The following is a 9295-nucleotide window of genomic DNA, read 5'->3' on the forward strand; positions in this document are numbered from 1 at the left end:
TTTAATTGCTATTGTACTATAGTTACCGATTCCTTGTTTACACCATTAACACTGCTGACACCAATAATACAACTAACGCATAGCAGCCATCTTTTTGGACAAAGTTTTTGTTTCCCTTGGATAGGCATGAGAAGACTTTTGAATACATTCACTGTTACTGAATTGTTGATCTGAGCATGATCCGAGGAGCGAACAAATGAGGCCTGCTTCGTATCTTGTTACACGGGTGTATGTTCTGTTTGATCATGGAGGTGGAATTATAATTCTACCTCCATGGTTTGATGCAGTAGTAGAGTTCGTATAAAATCCGGTCAAATTACGCGACGCAAGTCATAATAAGGCCCAAAAAAGAAAGAATAGTTCTGCTTCCGGTTTCCCTACCTACCCTATTCTGACAGCCCCTACCCTAATTATTTTATGGGAAAAATGAGAAAAAAAACACCCAAAACCATCAATTACTACCTTTTACCCTTGACTACACGCAGACGCCTCCATTATGATTGTACCATGGAGGAAGGAATTTCCTTCCTCCATGATTGTACACACACAAAAATTCAAAAAAAAAAATCCCTACCTACCTACCCTATTTTCGAATGCCATGTAATCGGAAGCAGAACTATTATTTTTTTTGGCCTAAAAACATTTCTCACAAATCCTTCCACGTGATACATAAAAGCTATGTATTCCCGCTCTTTTGTAATTATTTAAGCCGAGGTTGTTTTTTATATGCATCGCGGCAATATTGGGGGGGGGGGGGGAGGGGGGGGGCTTTCTTCCAGTTTGGAGTCCGTCATGCTTTTTATTAATCAGTCTGATGTGCATATTTGGCGGGTCAGTCAGTACAGCCAAAGCATGGCGGGAAATCGTGAGTACAAAGCCACATGTCGAATACAGTGCAAGGACTGTGACGGTTTCACATGTCAAGGACACATGACAAATGACAGGCAAACGTCCTGTTTGTGGCATTGATAACAAATATCTATATAGTATCGATACGACAAAATTAATGTTATCTGATGTGAAATCGATGAAATGTACTCCGGCCAAACCACCAATTGTAGGTGTGTTTTTATGACAATAATTTTGGTTGATGGATTTTTTTCTTCAAATATAATGTTAAGAAATCAATGGCCATAAATAATAAGAAGTTAAAAGTTACTTTTAAAATTCAGTGAAGTTTTTAGGCCTAACACGCAGCAAATACGGTGTGTGTCTAAGTCACACTCAAATTTATTGTGAGATGTCCACATTACGTATAAAGTCTATGTAAATAGGATTATACATTGCCCTGGATAATAAGTAAAACCTGGTATATAGATTAACAGAGAAAGTACATGAGACAATTAATTTTTCGTCGTTTTATTTTACAGTTTGACGCTATCGCTTACAATACACGAATATTCGTCGTTAAAATATAATAATTACAATTAAAATATCGGGATGCAAATGATGACATTTCGATAAAAACGCTCATTGTGAGCGCAACAAAAACCAATATTAAAAGTAGAAACCCGGGATGAAAAATCTCAGTCTTTGCATGGTTGCACTTTTGAAAATATTTTTTTAAAAATGTATTGTAGCAGTGTTTTTAAATATAGCCCTCAGATTATTGATCACATTCAAGATATATGTACATGCATTATACCACGAACCATAAATGATGCAATATACAATTTTTATACATGTACTTCATGAAAAAAAACCACGATGCAACATTCATACCGGCCTGCATATTCACAATTTAAACGCCCAAGGCATGCTTTATTTTCTATGAAATTTCAAATCATCGATTTTGTTGGTGGGGTTACCTAGAAAAGCACAATATGCAGCATCATAATTTGCAACAGAGATTCACAAAAATAGTCACCTGATGGTCATGTTTGTTAACCATTTTGAAGTAGAAAGAAGTTATGTTCCTTAGTCACTTTTATATGCAATTTCTTTCTTTGGCTGGTGAAATTTGCTTTTATTATCCCTTTGAGATATTTCGCTCATTTGTCTGCAAGTGTGCTCCTTTGAATAGATTGAAAACTAAATATATTTTGCAGTTTTTACAGTGATGGAAAGATGCCGAATTTCGGTGATACTATTTAACTCGTCAAACAATAGTCTCCTGCATGATAAGCTACCGCCTTTTTCAGTTAGGGCCTATACTGGTACGGATTTCATTAACAATAACAACTTAAATTTTCATATTTTGCAAAGTTATCACTAAAACAATAATTAGGAGTATAAAATGAAAAAAAAAATGTTGTCACGTTAGGCGAGGGCCCCAACATGTCATTCGGTAGAATATAAAATAACATTTCACCGTCACAAGTGTCACAATTGACGATCTTTCAAATTGCTTGTTTTCCTTTTCCTAAAACCTAACCCTATAGCTTAGCTTGTTTTGCTTTCGGCAAATATAAGTACAATTTGAGAGAAAATGAATTATTGGTTGGCCCATATTCGGTTGAGTCTTGAAAATGACTTGATTTTCGTTGTAAAGTCAATTTGCAGTTTCCCTTCTTCTTTATGTGTTAACATCTGATATTGCATAATACCCAAAGCACTAGTAGGAGAAATTTATATGTCCAATTTAAAAGAACATTGTCTAAAAAAAGTGTTATTCAACGTGGTACATCATACTGGAATAGTCTAGATGACTTCTTAAAATCATCACCCTCCTTCTCTGTCTTTGTTACAAACCTTAGATCTCATCTACTCCATTCTTATTCGAATAATTAGTTATAGTTTATGAATCTAGATGTATGCTCTCGTCTCATACCAATTTGTGTTTTTCTAGGTTGTGTCTTTGTGTGTCTGACTGTTGTCCATTTTGTCTTTTGTCACTGTCTGTTTTTTTTCGGTCATGTCCACTTGTCTGTCGATAGGTTAGGGTACAAAAGCGTGACGCTTCACCTTATGCCTAAATGTTGTCGTAAATTTGTTTTAGTATTGATCCATGTACGTTATTCTACACTATTACATAATTCATTGCATTTTGTTTTGTTTATTATGTTTACATGACATTGTGACATTTTACTGTGTGGAAATGGCAACATTGAAATAAATGCTTCTACTACTTCTAAAATCACACTGGTTTTTTTTTTTGATTTGCCTCATGGTATCCAGCGTTTCCATAAATATTGGTTTATTTGAATGTTAAAGGAACGGCTTAATTGTTTAAACGTGTATCTCAATTATCTCCGATTTTTGTTTATGAATTTTAGTGTTTTATGTGCTTTATGTGGGTAATTCAAAATTGAAATGTGGAAACTATGACGAACATACGAGCAGTTGGGAGGATATCTGACTCAGCCTGGTAGGAGGCGACACTGAGGTGCCGCATTTATCCCGCTATCGTATCATGCCCCGACCACGCTCCAGCCCAAACCACATGGGACCACGATGATGTAGTGCCAGGCTTATTTTTGTCCCTCTTTATTGGAATATGCAGATAGTTTACAAGGGTGTGATAATTTTGTTGGGCCATCGTTGGGATTATTGAAGGAGAATACAGACAGACATTCATGATTCATCGTCGCAGTAAATGCTCTGCTATATATATGTTTTAATCACGTTGGAAAATTGTCCTATATACGGTCGTTGCATTTTATGCAAAGATTGATTTCCAATGTCCACTTCGACGTCTATTTGGAAACAACCCAAACCAAGATTATTAACTTAACACGTAGCTAAACTTGATTGTAAAAGAACAACCAACAAACAACTCAAAAAACAGATAAACAAAACAAAGCAAAGCACCGACTTCCGTGTTATTTTTGAGAAAATAAAAAAGTGTAGGCCTATATCGGAAAATTCTTCTTGATAAGATTTAGTAATTGTCAGCGATTAACACTGTTCAGAAAAAGAAATATGTTTAAAAACTGAAATTTTGTATTTATACAATAGTGATTATAGATTTACAAAGGTCTAAGACAGGCAGTGGTCCTTTGTCTTAAGTAAAAACATGGTGTTTTTTTTATTCACCCCATTCCGACCTAACAGTATATACTGTTGGTATAAACGCACGGTCATAACCCTCATGAATATTGGTTGTGTACAAAAATTGTCTTAGTCAGTTCTGTTTTCAAATGTTGTAAATAATTCTATTTCTTTGGGTTTCGCCATGATTCGAATATTCAGTCTAATTTATGTCCAAAGCTTTATAAAGAGAAGCCAGTTCTGGGCGAATGCCCCTGTTATATTTCATCAGGCAAACTGCACGGCAGTATAGCTTTGTCGTCACGCACACTCTTATCGTCATTCGAAGGAATAATTTATAACAACGATCAAACCAAAACTGAAATAAATATATTTTGAGACTTAACCTTTAACGTGAAGTTAAGCTATGCTGTGATATGGGCTAATTCAAAACAAAAGCACTAGTAGGCCTACTGTGTGTTTTAAAGATTTTAGGTATGATTTTACGCAGCATATTTTACAATTTTATGAGAATTTTAAGGCAAATAAAGTATACAGTTAGAGAAAACACAAAAATGATACGACTGTTTTTGGTTTTTCTTTGATTTCGCAATTGCACACCTTAACAAAGGGATTAAAACAACAAAAACTAGAAACAAAAGTTAGGAATCTCCGACGCATATACACATAAATAGTTGATTTTTTTAAACCAATTTGCTTTACATTAAAACAGTAAAATAGCTGCTGTCTACTGCAGCCCTCAAAATAAAGATTGAATTAGGAAGATCTGTTTTTTTTTTAGTTCTCTTTTTTTTTTCTCACCTTTGTTGCAGTAGTTATATTTTAATTTGATCTGTGGAAGGGAGGGGAAGTGGCCCCTCTAAATGAAATCAACGTGGATACCTTGAATTTACTAAACTAATTATCAACAAGAGTGAGCAGATGAGCAGCTTTGTCCCTCAGTGTCCTCTGTATTGCGTGACTGCAGCCTAATGGCGTGACCTCTCACCAACACTCTCCCGAGGGAACTTTTGCCAATCAAAAAATTGTCACCTGGTGTAACGACGCATGGCATAACGCTAGATTGTCCCGATAACAAGTCTTGAATGAAAAGAAATCAAGACAGAAAAAGATGGGTAATGTTGACATGACAACAAAATATATTGCGGTTCTTGACAACAAAACAAACTGTGGATTACTAAAGCGAAAGTGGAACTGAATAATGTCCAAGTACAATATTTTCCCCCTTTTCATATTTTGTTTTTAATTAATGTGTTCATTTAGAAATTAGCGAAATTTAGAAGTTATATATCAAAGAAAATAAAGAATCGACGGAGCTAAAAAAATTGTGACCCTTCAGCTCATAACTAGGCTGGATTATAGGTAGTTTTTTGGTTTTGGTAGTATTGACAACGTGCAAGAAGGGAATTATTTTCACAGAATTTAGAAATATTATAAGTATTTTTAAAGCTAACCATTTGGAGATTCTTTTTGTGTCGTAATGTTCTCTGATAAACATAAGAAAAACCGATGAAGGATTAGCATTTTAGTCAGTAGAATTCTTGCATTAAGTAGCCCCAAATTCGCACAACTGGTAAATGTGCTTCAATATTTTGTTTGAATCGATTAAAATCACTTAAAAAAGTATCCGTCCGTGCATGACCACACAAATACAATCAGGGATATCTATTAAGGAGAATTTCACTTCATATCTCCCGTCATATAGCTTAGGATATTAAGAGTGCAGCCGTGTACATGAACGATGCACAAACTGTGCAGAATTCGAAGATTTATTTTTCATTATGCAATTTATAACTTGTGAACTCGCATATGACAGTTGCAGCTGCCTATAGGTTTACATTTGGCTGTACATTGGGACTTTACCGGGGTGTGTGAATATTCAAAGTAGTACACCACATGACCTTTCCAAGAATGAAATTGGTTGTGTTTCATATTATTCCGTCATGTGCTTAAACGCCATGCCCGCGAAGGTCTGTTTGACTGTGCTGTGACAACCAAGCTAACCACATAAGTACAATGACATCTGATGAGCAAACTGGATGTCTCAGCGGTGAAGCATTTTGTAAAGCAGTCATATTGTGGTTGAATCCCATTGGCGTCACTGATAAATGCCAATTAAGTTCGCTGGTACCCATCGATCGCCCAAGGTGACCAAGGATATCTGTGAAACAAGCATTGTAAAGGTCGTGCCAAACATGGTGGGTAGGTGGTTGCCATGATTCATGCGCACACGTTTCATGCGCAGGCGGATCACTAAATAAAAATAGGAGTGGTCTCGAGGAAGGAATGTGATATGTGTACGAACAAAAGTGCTTAATATAAATTATTTCTCTGCTTTCCATTATATATGTATCTTTCCCCATATAGCTCTTCATGTACTTGACTTCATTGTCATAAATCCGAGCCAACGATATTATCCTATTTTGTATTGATCTGAAAAGTTGCTGAACAGTTGAAAAACTTTTGTAACTACACGATAGTAGGCCTATTCACACTCTAACCTTCATAATCATGGATGATGTGATCGTGGGGACCATCGCGCTGCATGCTCCGCCTCTCCTCGGCAAAAAGTGGGCGACAGGATGTATGATTTTAGAACGTTAAATCATTACACTTTCTCAGTAGAAAGGCTATACGGTCGAAAAAGTGATATTGCTAGCAATACTGTTGTGATCAGACCCTAGGAGCCATTTCAAAACATCATCACTGTCAAATCACGGTTAGGCCTATACAATAATTCATTGCCGCCAACGCAGGAGCTCTTTTACACGTCCATTGATGGTGATGAGCGCTAATGGCTATTATCTAAGACCCAAAGCGAGAGCAGATCGTGACCAGTCGGGGGAGGGGGGGGGGGGGGGCAGTCAGCAGACTATCCGTGCTGAAGAGAACAAGGATTTTTTCCCCGGTCAACCAACCGCCGCAAAATCAAAAAGTGTATGTACATGTATATTGCTTTTTTTTTTCTTCTTTGGATTTTGAGTGACGTTATTTATATTATTGGAAACGAAAGAAAATAATGCGTGAAAAACAAATGATCCTATAGGCCTACATGCCTTTAAGCCTGAACGCTGACAGCATAAACTAACCGACATTTGTATATAATTCCCTAAAAATAATCAAACGTGTCAGTTACAAAGTGGCTTCCAATAATCTTCGTCAACACAACGGTTACAAGCAGTGGCGTCGCCAAGGGGGGGCCAGGGGGGGCACGTGCCCCCCCCCTGGAAAACCTAGTGCCCCCCCGAGTGCCCCCCCATATGAGATTTGGGTTGGTAAAAAAAATTCTGCGCGTTGTTAAAATCATTACCTCGAAAATAGCAATTTCTGGAGATATCTTCAGATCGAATTTAGCATCAAATGTGGCACCATTTTGCATCTAGCCCATCCTCCGTATGCGAAAATTTTCCAAAGGGGAGGGGGGCACCCCCTCCCCTTAGACCCCTCCCCCAGGACGGCGATCCGTATCCACCTAAGTGCCCCCCCCCCCCATCAAATGCTGGTGCCCCCCCTGTGCCCCCCCAGACTGAAAAGTCTGGTTACGCCACTGGTTACAAGTGACTAAGCACATTGATCAACTGGAAAGAATATCGCCGCATTTGCACAATGTTTCCATCCACTTCCAGGAGCAACGAGTGCCAGATTTTTTGGCGCTTTTCATTTGAGAGATGCGCACAGCAAAGTTTTTTTTTGTTGGTAAAGCTCGTGTGTGTACGCCTGGTTTACAAGGTTTAATAATTTTTCCCCAGTGAATAGCAGATCACCGGTCCATGAACACCGTTCTTGTATTCAATGCATTGCAAAACAGCATGTATACATCCCTGACAATGTGAACGGAACTGGTTGGATTGGGCGTCCAAACGGCTTTATAATTTCGAAAAGCACCAACTGCAATAATTGAACGACCCTTGATATTTGACTGTGCATTACGTTGAATCCAGAAAACCAGGTGAAAACGACGTTTGTTTCACATTGAATTCAAGCATTTTGCTTGAAGCTGAAAGGTGTAACATACAACATTTGCTTCTGCTGTAATTTTCAGAAATGGATTTGGGGGTTAATAGTTTATAGCTAATATTCTTACACTCACCCGTTTATGTTTTGTGTTCCTAGATGATGGAAAAACCAAGGAAAATGCTGCTCTTGTAGACTGGCTCCCTGACCCTACTTCATATATAGACTTTGGGGAATTGTCAGGTCTGGGAACCAGACTAACTGGCTTGCACCTGTTCCCAGATATGTAACCGATTGCAAAAAAAATGTGGACTAACTAAATTTTGTAAATTGGGGCAGTATTTAAAAAAAGGTGAAATTGATGCTGTAATATTTTTTTTACAGCCCTGCCTTAATTTGATTTGAAGTAATTTTTCCCCTATACCGTCTTCTGCTATACCCTTAAGTTATTGTTTCTCTGTCACCGTACTTAACAGCTTTATACCGACATGTTCTATTGAGTTGAGTCCGCATATAGTATTAAGCTATAATATACTATTTGAACCTAGATTTACTTCATGAACATGACTTTATTTCCAAAACGCGATACATACATGATGTATGTTTATCTGTTGAAAAAAATGATAACAAATCAAGTTATGAAACTTATAGAAATAAAAACAATATAACATGCAGCTGTTTCTAAACTTTCATTTTTGCTTAATTGCATTCTCCAGTTGTGTTTAAGCATATAACAGCCGTAGAAATTGACTTTGGGCAGACAGGAGAGAGCGGAATCCAAAAAGTGAACAGAATGGCGTATATCGCGTTTTGGAAATAAACACTTCGTGTTTTGTTGCACTCAGCGTGAGTCTGGTAGAGTGACCCAACGTGTTGCAACACTACTGAAAAAAATATACACTTGCGCTTATGCACAATCGCTAGCATTGTGCAATGGCCGGCTGGACTTGACCGATCGCAATGATCAACGACCTGGCAAGCGTGATGACAATAGCAGATTTCCACCAATCAAAGAGGTCGTCTCGTGACCCAAGGCCCACGCATCGCATGTGCATGAACAGACGTTAAAAAGAACATCTCCTTACGAGTTAAAAAAAAAATACTCGCAATGGCATTTTATGAAACGACATGACGCTGGAATATACATGTACGCCTACATGAACACTTTGTTTACCAGCAAAAATGTAAAAGAAATTTATATACCACCGTCCTGTTTCGACCACAAAGTACATGCTTTCCTGGTCACAGCACTTTTTTTTTTATCCCTATGAGTACTAACGCATTATCCATAGCTATCGTCATATTTCTTTTCATTCTGATCTGTGGTGAGCAATAGAAATTTAACGATTTCGATTGTTAAAAAAGTGGATTTACTATTAAATGAGTTAATGATTTACTTGGTAACATTTAC

Source organism: Patiria miniata, unplaced genomic scaffold (genome assembly GCF_015706575.1).
Source record: "Patiria miniata isolate m_02_andy unplaced genomic scaffold, ASM1570657v1 HiC_scaffold_7, whole genome shotgun sequence".
NCBI classification, from domain to species: Eukaryota; Metazoa; Echinodermata; class Asteroidea; order Valvatida; family Asterinidae; genus Patiria; species Patiria miniata.